Genomic DNA, 13,960 nt, shown 5'->3' with positions numbered 1-13,960 from the left:
TGGCCAATTGCAATGTGGGCAACCCTGCCAGAAGCACCTCAGATTTAGTACACATTTGATTTTGAATTAATTTTTGGTCATTGTACATTTGGAAACCTTTTACTGTTGCCAAATTTTTCACAACCCCACATGGAACCACAACCCACAGTTTAAGAAGTGCTGCTCTAGACCAGCAGTCTTGATAGTAGTCTGACCTCTAAAGGTATCATTCAGAGGAACAACTCTTGCTAAGGTAGGACCTGTTGACTGTCTTTGTAGCCCCCACCTCCTCAGTAACTTCAGTGACTGAAGACCCAAGAAGAGAATTTTTTCATCCCCAAAGTCCTTTCTTCTGTCAAACAGGTATGGTTTTATCCATAGACATGACATAAACAAAGATGAATTGCCATCTGTTTTGCCTCTGGACTCTAAGGTCTATTGGGCTTTCCAATTCACTTAAAACAGCGGAAACCCACTATGTGTGTTGTCCCTTTCTATATGTGTAAGCTCCTTAAGAGCAAGACTCTGCTTTTCCCTTTGAATCCCCAGAGCTTAATATGGTGCCATGCACACAGTAAGCACTTAATAAGGCTTTTCATTCATTCATTCATTTACAATGTAATGTTGTAGAAACTTAAGAGACTACTATTCTATAGAGCAGTCAAGCTAAACCTAATCTCTTCAATCAAGGAGTTTGGGTTTGTAAACATCCTTTCGTGAATGCATCAATAGCCAAAACAAAACAAGCCTATACTTCAGAATTGGGTCCCATTTTATTGGGCAAAGCCTTTTATATTTTTACTTCAAATTTGGAAGCACTTTTTTGGCTTATGTTGATAAAAATCTAGTCTCTTCTCCCAAATTCCTTCTCCCTTCTACTACTATGCCCTGTGCCAAACTTCTTGGGTTTACTTTTATTCTTTGTCTCTGTCTCTGTCTCTCCCTGTCTCTGTCTGACTGTCTGTCTCTCAATAAAAGTGTTGCAGAGTCCATTCAAAGTATTAATCAAAAGAACAAAGATGTTGGGGGAAAATAACAGCAGGTGGTCTGAGAATAAAGAGAGAAAATGGAAACCAAGCTAAGAGATACCTACAATGGCATAATGTTGCTGCTGGAAAAAATGTTGACAACTAATGCTTCACAAGCAGAAAGCAAAGTTTTCTATTTGCTTTCATGGAGAGGGGGAGTTGAAGGGGGGAAGGCAGGGCAATTGTGGTTAAGTGACTTGCTCAAGGTCACACAGCTAGTGTGTCAAGTGTCTGAGACCAGATTTGAACTCAGGCATAAGTTCTCTATTTGAAAATGAAAGGAGAATATTCCCTCTATTTGTCTGAGGTCACCACTGGTAATGACAAGAAATGAGTCACAGCAAGCATATCAAGGAGCATATGAAATCAGCAAAAAGAGAAGCAACTGAATCATCGTCTAAGATTGGATCTGGCCCTAAACTTCTCTATTTTCTATTATGAACAAGCTAGGAGTTGTAGTGGATATAGCACTGGGCCTAGAGTCAGGAAGACCTGAGTTCAAATCCAGCCTCAGATACTTACTAGCTATGTGATCTTGGACAAGACACTTAACCTCTGTTTTCCTCAATTTTCCTAACTGAAAATGGGGATAATAATAACTCAAAGGGTCATTGGGAGGATCAAATAAGATGTTTGTAAAACACAATGCCTAGCACACAGTAGGTGCTTAATAAATGCTTATTCTCCCCCCCCCCCCATCCTCCCTTATGGGATCCTGAACTCTCCAGAGAAGGTTTTTTTTTTATCTTGACAAAATGAATTTTGATGAAACCCTTACAGAACACAGAGCATTAAGTGAAGAATCATACAAAGGCAGTATACTGATATTGTAATTACTGAAAGACAACTTAACATTATGGACAACAGACACCCAAGAAGATGAAGCTAAAGCAAGAGGAGGGTACAATGAACCAGCTTTCCGATTTTTGTCTACCTACCTCATTCTAAGATATACAGAGCAGAGCATTTTTTAAATATATACAGTAGACCATTTGTCAACCATGATGTCCCACAAAGAGTTTTTGTTTATGATTTATGGCAGGTTTATGTTACTTCTATTTGGATTTCTGTATTTCCCATGTGATCTTTATGTTTAACATTGGGCGTAGAGCCAGTTAGCATTTGGAAAGTTATCTATTTTCACCCAAGATAGCCAATATGGGGATATGGAATTTTTACACATGATTTACATGTTTGGCACAGCACTTTTGGCATGTTGTGATTTCACAAGGCCAGTGTTAAAATAGCTTCCTCATCTAAGCAAAGAAACCTGCCTACATCTTGGCCTCTCATAGTATGGGCTGTGGAAGAGGGGATAATTGATTCCAGCCACAGTTATATTTATTGTAGGTACTTTGGGGTTAGAGCATTCAAGGCTGTGGTAGAAACAGATGTCCCCTAGATATTACATGTCATACCATGTGTATCTGTGAAATATACAGTCTCAATGTGTGCACCTTTATGACTACAGTTGTAAAAGTGTTCCTGAAGACACAGTTTTAACCCAGTCAATTTATTCTGAAGAAGGGCAGAAACGGTTCACATTCCATTATTTGTAAAGTTACCTGCTGTTTGCTTTCATTATTTTTTGCTACTCTCATTTTATTTGTATTTAAATGATTTAGGCAACCTAAGAACAAATATACAAGTAAAGATGCAGTAAAAATGAATTGCTTGATATTCATGACTTCATTGCATATCAAGAACAGCAATAAAATAAAATAACTCATATATTTACCTTTTTCAGGTTTTTGCTTTTGTTATTTTTTGATACTTGAATAAAAAGAATGTGGTATAAAAATTTTTAAAGCAAGGGAGTAACTCGAAATGATAGTTTGCTTTGTTTAATGTGCTATGAATTTTTCAAAAACAATCAAAGCATATTTTTTTTCTGAGACCAGATCTCCTGGGATGGAAGTACAGCACCTACTCATAGGCCTGATCCTACTACTGATCAGCATGGGAGCTTTGACCTGCTCTGTTTCTGACCTGGGCCTTTTCTGGGGCTTACCATATTGTTGCCAGACATACTGAAGTTACCTAATTGACTCACTTGGCTTACACCATAACTCAGAGTCCAGAAATGCAGTGCTGTGTTCAAGAAACAACATAGAGACCTGGACTGCAGAGTACATAAAGGGGAGTAAAGTATAAGGTAGGAAAGGCATCAAGTTATAGAGGACTTTGAAAGTCACCTTCATCACCATCATCTTCATCATTAACAACACACATTGATACCTCCTAAGAACTCTTCTAGCACTCTGTAGCTGTATTCTGCATGTATCATCTTCTACTTTGTGTAACAATTATTTGTATGAATATACCAGATTCTAAGTTTTTGGACAGCTGGGTCTCTGTAACATCCTCTTTGTATCCCTCCACTATACCAAACACAGCACTTTACACAATAGGAATTCAGAAAATATGGGATGATATGATATGATTTGATTTGAAATTGGGAATTTTCCCAGTGTAGTCTGTCAAGTTGTCTGAAATTTACATTATATTTTGGAAAGGGTAAGAAGCAGCATCAGTGGTGTCCTGTCCTTGGCACACTGCCTAGGAGCTTATCATCGTAGGCCAACACTGGTTCTGCACTCAGAGGGAAAATTCCATCAGTCCAATTAGTTTTCATCAGCAAAATAAAGTATAGAACTCAGGCAATTAGCCAAACAGTTCAAAACAAAAATTCACTTTTACCTAAATAAACATTTCTTTTTTATCTAGAATAACTTGAAGACTTGTCCTAACCAAGGCCCAATAGGTAGCACAACAAGCCAGCCTGGGGATGGCCAACTTCCAGAGGACAGATCTACCCTCCAGGACCAGACAGGCGAAGGTGACAAAGCTACAGGAGATGGTAATAGAATTCACACAGATGGGTAGTCGTCCTCAAAAATATCCAGTATCCAAAAGAATTGAGGTTTAAAAGGTAGAAATCAAGTTATTGAAAGAACTATGAATAGAAAGGAAAGGCAGGATCCTAGCACACTTGGATATGTGTTAATAGCCAAGGCAGAAATTCAAATATAGGGATGTAAGATCAGAAGCCACATACTGGAACTATGGTGTGAGGCAGAGGCTCAAAGGAACAAAGCAAGAGCTCAATTTCTAGAGCTTGAAGGAGAAGGTCAAGATGAAAGAACCTTTTGGTGCCACATCAGTGATCTAGCTGTAGGATAGCTTAAAGCCCTTTAGCCTTGGGACAAGATTGATCTCAGATTTTCAGGTAGCACTGACCCTTTAAATGGAGTTCAGGTGTCCTCAGTTTCAAAGATAAGAAGCATGCAACAAGTCAAACAGCCCATTACAAAACATGCAGCCATTTTTCACTCCTCTTTACTACTTAATCACTGTTTTAAACATCAAATCATTTTTCACAGTTTCATTTTAAAAAAAATTTAGTCTCATCCAGTTAATTCAATTGATAAGAGCTAATGAGTTCGATTTTGGTGGTTCTATCACAATACAGACCAATTAGCGTCTGATAAAGAAAAAAAAAACTTTGTTCCATACTCACAGACAGCACCATTAATTCCAGTCAGATTTTGTGAAAAATGAATCCTGTCCAAGGGATTAGGTCAGAAAAGGAGGATGGGCCACTTGAAAATAAACTAGTTTTGTCTTTATTTATGAAGAATAGCACCTTTTATCACCTTTTCCCCTTGCTTTCAAATTTATCTTTGGGTTCTGGAAGAAAGGAACAAAAAATGTGAGGAAGAAAAGAAAATAGGAGCATGACAGACAAGAAAATTTATGATCTTGGGCTACTTGAGCAGCCATAAAAATGGGGATGATTGTCTCTGTATTTTGCCTTAGTTAGACTAGATCTGGAGCAGGGTTTTTTGTTTGTTTTGTTTTTTAGTTTAGGGTACCACATTTTAGAAATACTTGGAGTTCATCCAAAAGAATGTGACCAGGATGGTGAGAGGAAAGTAACCACATCAGTGAACCAAGAAGCATTTATTAAACACCTATGTTATATCTCCTTTGGGGTCACTCCTCCAACCTGCACTAGTACTTACAAGTTGGAGCCCCAGAAGGTAGCTGCTACTTCAAGGTCTATGACTAATCTGTGGGAAGCTATTTCTAACATTGTACTTTCTAATTCCCCAACAGCATGATTCCCATTAACAATCAATCAGTAGATTTAATTAGCTCTTAGTGAAGGCTGGTACTATAAGTTAGTACAAACTATCCCTCACACCCCCACCCCCCAAAAATATTCAAAGTCAAAAAGTAGGCTGGAAGAATGGGGTAAGAGGGAGAAGAACACCACCATAATGAGCTATTATGATAGAAGGGAAGCTCAAGATACAAACTTCAAGAAGAGAACCACTCTAAAATATCCACAAGCATTGTCTCAGAGAAAAGCACAGCTTGGATGCAAAATCAACTAGAATTCCTCGAAGAGATGAAACAAGAGTTTTGTTGCTTTTTAAGGAGTTTAATTTTTTTAATGAACGGAATTAGAATGCTTGAGGGAAAAAATGGAAAAGAAATGAGGGCTTTGGAAAAAAGAAATGGAAAGGGAAATAACAGGTTGGAAAAGAGGTACAAAACTGTGCCCAAACAACAAACTTCCTAAAAATTAGTATGTACTAAATAGAAGTCAATAATTTCATGGAGCAACAGAGAATATTAAAACAAATTCAATAGAAGAAAATGTAAGATCTATTAGCAAAAATAACTGAGCAGTTAAATAGATTTAGGAGAAAATCTAAGAATCTTTAGACTACCATGACCCAAAAAAAGAGCCTAGACATTCTATTTCAATAATTTTTTTTTAAAAATTGCCCAGATCTCTTAGGAGCAGAAAGCAAAGTAGAAATAAAAAGAATCCAGTAATTATCTCTTGAAAGAAACCCCAAAATGGAAACTCACAGGAACATCATAGTCAAAATCCAGAATTTCCAGGACAAAGAAAAAATACTACAAGCAGCCAGAAAGAAGGGATTCAATTACAAAGGAACCATAGTCAAGGTCACACTTCAGTTAGCAACCACCAATATAAAGGAGTGGAGAATTTGTAATATGATATTCCAGAAGGCAAAGGATTTGGGCTCACAACCAAGAATAAATTACTCAGCAGAAATAAACTTAACACTACTGGGAGGTGGAAATGGGACATGGACCCTTAATGAAATAGAAAACTTCTAAGCATTCCTGATGAAAAGACCAGAGCTGAGGAGAAACTTTGAAGTTCAAACACAGGAGTTAAGAGAAAGGGAAAATGATAAACATGAATGAACAATAACAAGGAACTAAAAAAGCATAAACTGCTTACATTCACAAATGGGGAAATGATACAAGTGTCCCCTGTGAATCTTGTCATTATCAGGGTTCATAGAGGGAGTCCAATTAGACAAGGTCTAGAAATGATTCTAGGGGAAGGGCAATACACTATGGGGGGTGGAAAAGAAAGGAAGATTAGGGAAAATTATCTCACAGTCAGGGTGTACAACTTGACATCTACACAGACAAAGAGGGAGAGTGGTGAATGGCTGAGACTTGAACCTCACTCTCATACGAACTGGTCAAAAGAAGGAAAAAGACACACGCACAATTGAGTACAGAAATATATTTCACTCAAAAGCGAAATAGAGAAAGAGGGAAATGGAGGAGGAATAAGAAGGAGGGTAGATTAAGGGAGGGATTAATCCTAAGTACACAAACTCTAAAGATGTATAAAAATATTTATGGCTCTTTTTGAAGTGGTGAAGAATGGGAATCTGAGGCAGTGCCCATAAATTGGGAAATGGCTGAAGAAGTTATGATACATGAAAGTGATGGAATACTGTTGTGCTAAACTCTTATCAGTGCAATGACCAATGTAATGATTCCAGAGAACTGATGATGAAACAATCTAACCACCTCCTGATAGAGAGGAAAGGACACAGTGCAGAAGGAGGCTATTTTTTTAAGATATGAACAATGTAGTAATTTGTTTTGATTGACTGTATATATTTAATTGGTTTTGTTTTTCTTCTGTTCGCAGTTGTGTGGGGGAGGGGAGGAAAGAAGGCAGATCTTGGCTGATTAAAACAAATAAAATATTTTTAAACAATTTTTAAAATAGTAGAAAATCAGATTAGGAACCCTTGTCTTTGGTATAAAAAAGAGGGAAAACATTCCAACCACAGAAGACAGAAATTCCAAAGATGCAGAGACAACCAACTAGGTATGCTTAGCATGGAGGAGGAAGGCATAAAGAGACTATGAGATAATTGACTTCAAGTATTTGAAGGGCTGTCGTGTAGAAGCAGTAGAATTGTTCTTCTTTACCCTTAAGTAGAGAAATAAGAGCATTGGGTGAAAATTACGCAGAGGCAGTTTTAGGTTTCACATAAGGTGAAAGCAAAAAAAAAAAAAAAAACTTCCTAACAATTAGAGTTGCCCAAAAATGAAATGGGCCGCCTTTGGAATTCTTCCAGCAGAGTCTGGATGTGAGATTGTTGAAGAAAAGATCAGTATTTTACTAGCTAGGCTCTTTTTAAAAAAAATTATTTATGCACTAACTAGGTTCTGAGTTCTCTCCTAAATCAGATTTTATTATTCTGTCAAGTATAATTTATGTCCTGGCAGCATCTGCCTCAGTTATGTGTAAGATTCATCTTCAGGCTGATAAATGTTTAACAATCAGCTCTCTAGAAAAGATAATTTACATAAGTCACACCACATTATTAACATTTTCTTTATCACTTTCTTAATTCTAAACACTCAACAAAACAAGAGATAAAGCTTTGATTTGTTGCATTGCTGGTTTGGTTTGTTGTTGTTGTTGTCTTTGAGGCATAAATGCACACACTGAAAATTTAACAATTGGCACCCAGATGCCAGTATAAGCCAGATCCAGCACTCAGCCAGCCTTTTCCTGCAGCTTCAGGCTCTTGACTGCCTTCTGCGGTGAGCTCAAACCTGCCCACACCTAGCAAAGAGGACATAATGGGGCAAAGTTGGTAGCCTGGACTTTAGAATTAGAATTCACCTCAAGGTCACCGACTCTCTAGTAGAACATCCAGAACTCAGTATCCCTTTCATTGCCTGTTGGACATACAGAATCTGTGTGACTTGCCAAGTCTTAACCAACAATATGTTGCAGCAGAAAGAGCACTTGACTTAGAGTTAGGAAAGACCCGATTTCAAAGCTGACCTTTAGGACTTACTTGCTGTGTGTCTGTAGAAAGTTACTTAACTTCTCTCAGCCTCAGTTTCCTCATCTGTAAAATGGGAATAATAATGCCAATAGCGCTTACTTCCCAGGGTTGTCATGAGGATCCAGTAACCAGTGTAAAGCAGATTATAAACTTTAAAGGGCAATGTGCGTTAGTTATTATTGTTATTGTCTAGAGGATCCAGCTGATCTTTCCAGTCCTGTCTGCTCCTCAGGGATTGAATATCTCAACCAGGGGTGTGCTAGTAAATGTTTAACAACTGGCTCTCAAAAAAAAATACACAACACACTTTTAAAGTTTAATCTGAATTATTAACATTTTCCCTATTCTCCTAAGTCTAAGAAATAAAAAAATAACTGAAGCTCTAATTTAAAATGTTTGCCAATTTCGAAAATGTAAATGTCCATGTTGAAAATTTAACAATTGACATTGCTAGTGGAATTGTGAACTGATCCAGCCATTGTGGAGAGCATTTTGGAACTATGCCCAAAGGGCTATAAAAATGTTCATACCCTTTTACCCCGCAATACCACTTCTGGGGTTGCATTCCAGAGAGATCACACAAGTGGGAAAAGGACCCATGTATACAAAAATATTTACAGCGGCTCTTTTTGTAGTAGCAAAGAATTGGAAATCAAGGGGATGCCCATCAATTGGGGAATGGCTAGACAAGTTGTGGTATATGAAAGTAATGGAATACTATTGTGCTATAAGAAATGGGGATGATACGGACTTCATGACAACCTGGAAAAACCTACATGATATAATGCTGAGTGAGCAGAGCAGAACCAGGAGAACATTATACACAACCACAGATATATGGATTCTACGAGGACTAACCCTGATAGCCTCTGCTCTTCTCAGCAACACAAGGTGCAAAGACAACTCCAAACAACTCACGATGGAGAATGCTATCTACATCCAGAGAGTCTGAATGCAGACTGAGGCATGCTTTATGCTCACCTTTTTTTTCCTCCCTTTTTTTCTCTTTTGTTTTGGGGGTTTTTTTGGTTCTGTTTCTTCTTTCTCATGATTCATTCCATTGGTCATAATTCTTCTTCACAACTTGATTAGTGTGTATATAAGTTCAATGTGAAGTTATACGTAGAAGATATACGCCATTTTGGGGAGGGAGGGGAGAAAGAAAATCTGGAATTCAAAATTATGTAGAGCAAAGTGTTGTAAACTAAAAATAAAAAATCTCAAAAAAAAGAAAACTTAACAATTGGCTCACCCAGTCCAGTATGAAATGGTTCCAGCAAACCCATGAATTCTCAACCATATTTTCTAGCTTCTTCCTGCTTTTATGAACTCTTATTAATGGCCTCTCCTGTCCAGCCCAATCCCAATATATCTCCATTCTGGCATAACTGTTCAAAGCAAAATGGGCTAAGATAATAGTAGGAACAAAATGATAATGATTGTGTAAAGCAAATGAACCATCAGACTCAGGTTGTGTATGTGAATAAACACATCAGGGTTTCAAGGACCAGAAATTTTCTCAGTATTGTTTATCCTCAGCAGATACAGACCTTAAATCCTACCAGCCTTACCTTATCAAGCTTTAGAAGAGAGTCCTCAGTAGTTTCTGGAACTAAAATATTTATAACATGATTGCCAACCTTCTGGCAATGAACCTTCCCAAACTAATCTAGACTAGTCCTCAGGTAACAGACACACAATTCGTCCCACGCTGAATGCTTTGGCCTCATTTGCTCAGCTCCTGGCCTCCCCAGCACTTAGTCCCCAGACATCCTCAACAATGTTATCTCCACTCAGGCCATTGCTTCCAATCCCTCCTACCTGAAAACTATCTGGGCTTTGATAGTCCAACTCTGACCTCATCTTGTCCAGTTCCTGCTTTCCAGCTCCTCTATATATTTTGTCTCAAAGCTACCTCTAGTTGTTTCTTTTTTTAATTGGCATTCTTTCTCATGACAGTTCATGTATGGTTATCTCAACTTCTTTTTCTCAGTTTAAATCGTTTAAGATAATCACTTCTTGTTTAATTTTGATTTTTTTTTTACATTTTTGTAGATTCTCATCAATTTCCTTTGAATTCTCTGTTTTAACAGGATAAAATTATGTATAGTAGTTTCTGCTAATTCTTAGCTTTCTCCTCTTTGGGCATGAATTCACCTGGTTAGTTTTTCTCTTGAAAATTTAATTTTTGTATTTCTTTTGCTTGATTAGGTTAGCTAATGATCTGTCAATTGTATTCTTTTCTAAAAACAAAAACAGCTCTTGGTTTTGTTTTCTTATTCTATAGTACTTTTATTTTCAAATGTCTCCATTTCTTCTCTAATTCTTAAGACTTTTTTATACTTGTTTTAGGGTCACTAATTTGTTTATCTTGTAGTCTTTTTAATTGCATGCTCAGCTTATTGATCCTTTCTCCTTTTTCCCCTTGGTTAAAATACTTTTTCAGAGGTATAAATTTTCTTCTAAGGACTGCTTTTGCTGAATCCCATAAGTGTCAGCATGTTTCATGGTAATCACTTTCTTTAACATTATTATTTCTTGTTTTTGTGATTTGTTCTTTGACCCAATCATTATTCACAATGTCATTACTTTTGCAACTATAACTTTTGCTCATGTTTATTTTAGTAATTACTATTTTATAGCATTGTGTATGATAAGTATTTGTTTTATTTTTAATTGTTCATGATTTTTACAGTTGTTCATGATTCACTTTTGCCCTAGCACATGATCAGTTTTTACAAAGCTCTATGGGGTTCTGAAAAAAAAAATGTGTATTCTTTAATATTGCCATTGAAAAAACCAGAGGTGAATCACCAGAGGTGTTTCAAACCTAACTTTTTAGCAATATGTTCAACTCCTTATTTCTCTTTGTGTTGATCTTGTTGGATTTATTAAGCTCTGAGAGAGAAATATTAAAAAACCTCCCACTGTTTTGCATTATTATACAGGTATTTTTGCCATTATTCAGCTTTTCTTTTAAGAACTTAGTCACTGCGCCATTTGACATATATATATTTAATGATGTTATTTTCATTGTTTTGGTGCTTTAAAGCATAATGTAGTTGACATAATTACTTTTTCTTTTTGCCTTATTTGAAATCATGTTTGTCGTTCCTGCTTTTCCTTCGTGCAATTATTTTGTTTCATCCCCTTATTTTCACTTACTCTGTATTTGTCTATGGATTGCCGCACTCTTCCCCTCAGTCTCTCTCAAATAACCACAAGGTATTGAGACAACTGCTGATGTGCCTCTTGAAGGTTAGCTAGGTTGGTCCTCAGAAAACAGACTCATTCTGCTGTCAGGACCCTATTTGAGGCCCTTCTGGCATGATAAAGAGTATCAGAAATTAAGCTCCAAAAGGATAGCCATCAATAATCCAAGACCACTTTCCCCCATGATGAGGTGTCCGAATGGGACTTTGTGGGGTATATATTACATTCTGATGCTTCCTGATTTCAATGCAAAGGTAGAAAAAGGTGAGGATGAGGAGAAATATATGGAAAAGTATGTATCATGAAGAAGGAATGAAGAGAGTCTAAATATTGTATAGATTGCACAGAAGCTTTACAACTCCCTATCATGAATGCTTCCTTCCAGAAGAGAATTGGTAGCTGCCAAATGTGACAAGCTCCAAATAACATCATAAAGAATGAAATAGATTATATTTTAACAGAGGAAAATGTTACTTATGTGGGAGTTATCCTTGAGTCAGTTGTCTTGGTAGCATAGGCAGACCATGGATTTGTCAGGGCTAAAGAGCTAAGATCGAAATTAATAAAAAGAAAAAAAAAGGAGAAAATAATGTTATGGCTTATAATTAAATTATAATCATAATTAAAACAACTTAAAGTAACTGAAAGTCAAAATAGAAAATAGGCAACCAAAATGGCAGGCATCAGCTCTTACGAGTTTATCCAAAAGTTTAAACACTGTAAATTAATTGCAACAATAAGACAAAAAGAACCCAGAAAGCACCTCAGTCAGCAAACATCAGACTCACTTGCCAGACGGAGAGAGACGGCTGCCAAAGGCAACACTGGATTAGAATATAAACTCATTTGTAAAATCTTATGAAGAACAAAATGGACGAGTTGTGCAGTGTTTTCTAGTAAAGCAGAGAGAAGTAGTGGGAGATAAAACCAGTTTTAAAAAACTTGGCAACATATCCAACTAAGTAAAGTCATCCACTTAAGTCATCCAAAGTCATTCCGTTTAATGCTGATAATGAAAGGAAAATTACAAACAGACGATAAATGGGGGAAAATTGCAAAAATAATTATAAGAAACTGTTTTCATCATTAAGGACAAAGGAATCACCACATTGGTGCCCTAACATCATAGTCCCACATATGCTTATAGAAGACATAGATACAGCACTAATAAGAACAAAGAAAAGAAAAGCAGCTGATTTATACCGAGTTTACACAGAGGAGATCCTACCCCACCTCACCTCAGGGATTTCTCTACCACAGGTCAAGTACCACTACCTCCTGACTGGGTTCTTGCACCTGCCTGCTATGAGATGGACATTCTAAGGTCTCATGGGTACCAACATCACCAATTGCCATGACGTTGGACCTTTAGAAGGACCTCAAACAATCTAATCACATACGTCCTACAACCAAACTCTAATCCCTGATACTCCTCCTGAATTTACACCTCAGTGGTTATCATACACCCACTCCCTTAAGCTCTCCCTATACCTGTGATTCTGAAGCCCTGGCTACCAACGTATAAATCCTCTTCCCTATCCCCAAACATCCGATGTCTTATTCCCATCCACCTTGAACCCACTCCCGCCCCAATAAGTTTTTCCAATTCTACCTACTCCTTCCAATGCGCTCTCTACAGTGCCTGTTCAATAAGTTCCTTTCTTTTTTGCATTTTGGGGTTTTTTTAATATTTCATTTGTTTTAATCAGCCAAGATCTGCTTTCTTACCTTCCCACCTGAACTCCACCCCCCCACCCCCAGCCCCATCCCCACCCCCACCCCGCCCCATACACACACACACACACACACACACACACACACGCAAACAATTGAGAACACGAGAAAAAAACAAAACCCATTAAAATATATATAGTCGACCCTCCCTGCGACCTCCTCCTGGGGAAAGCCGAGCAGGGTGAGCCAGGGAGGTCTCCCCCCAACCCCTCACCCTGGGCTGGCTGTTCGGGTTCGGGGGGTGGGGCGATCGGCATGAAATGTTAGTGGAAAAGAGAGGAGGCTGAGGGGCTGATGAGAGGCAGGTCTTACCATGGCTGAAGGACACACCCTGTTGTCAGTGGATTATGAAATCTTTGGGAAAGTCCACGGTGTAGAGACGGTAAAAAGTTGGGACTGGTAGGCCGGGTCCAGAACACTGATCAGGGCATGGTGCAAGGACAGATACAGGGTCCCACTGTCTAGGTTCGAATCATGCAGGAATAGCTTAAGACAAAAGGAAGCCCTAAATCTTGCACTGACAAGGCAAAACTCCACAATGAGAAGGTCATCCCGAAGCTGGAACACAAAGATTTCCAAATTGTGAAATAATAGTAATCAAAAGACAGTATTTTTCCTAGTGTAATATGAGTATATGTTTATTTGAGATTGTATTAAATTTATTATTTTGTCATCTATGTTGTTAATGTGCAGAACTATTTGTTATTGTTAATGGTTAGGTGGTCATTTAATATGTTATTTAAAGTAATTTCAAATATTTCTTGAATGTAATAAGTGGACCACAGTAAAGGATTACAACTGTAAACAGGAACATAATAATAAAGAAAAAAAGACAATTGGATCCCTTGT

At 37.6% G+C, this 13,960-nt stretch overlaps 1 pseudogene; it reads left to right on the top strand.

The window, feature by feature from the left end:
• Positions 1-13,419: 13,419 nt before the first annotated feature.
• Positions 13,420-13,702, top strand: LOC118835317 (annotated as a pseudogene).
• The last annotated feature ends 258 nt before the right edge of the window (positions 13,703-13,960 follow it).

Source organism: Trichosurus vulpecula, chromosome 2, assembly GCF_011100635.1.
Source record: "Trichosurus vulpecula isolate mTriVul1 chromosome 2, mTriVul1.pri, whole genome shotgun sequence".
In the NCBI taxonomy this organism is placed as follows: domain Eukaryota; kingdom Metazoa; phylum Chordata; class Mammalia; order Diprotodontia; family Phalangeridae; genus Trichosurus; species Trichosurus vulpecula.
This window is presented reverse-complemented; position numbering and strand designations above follow the sequence as displayed.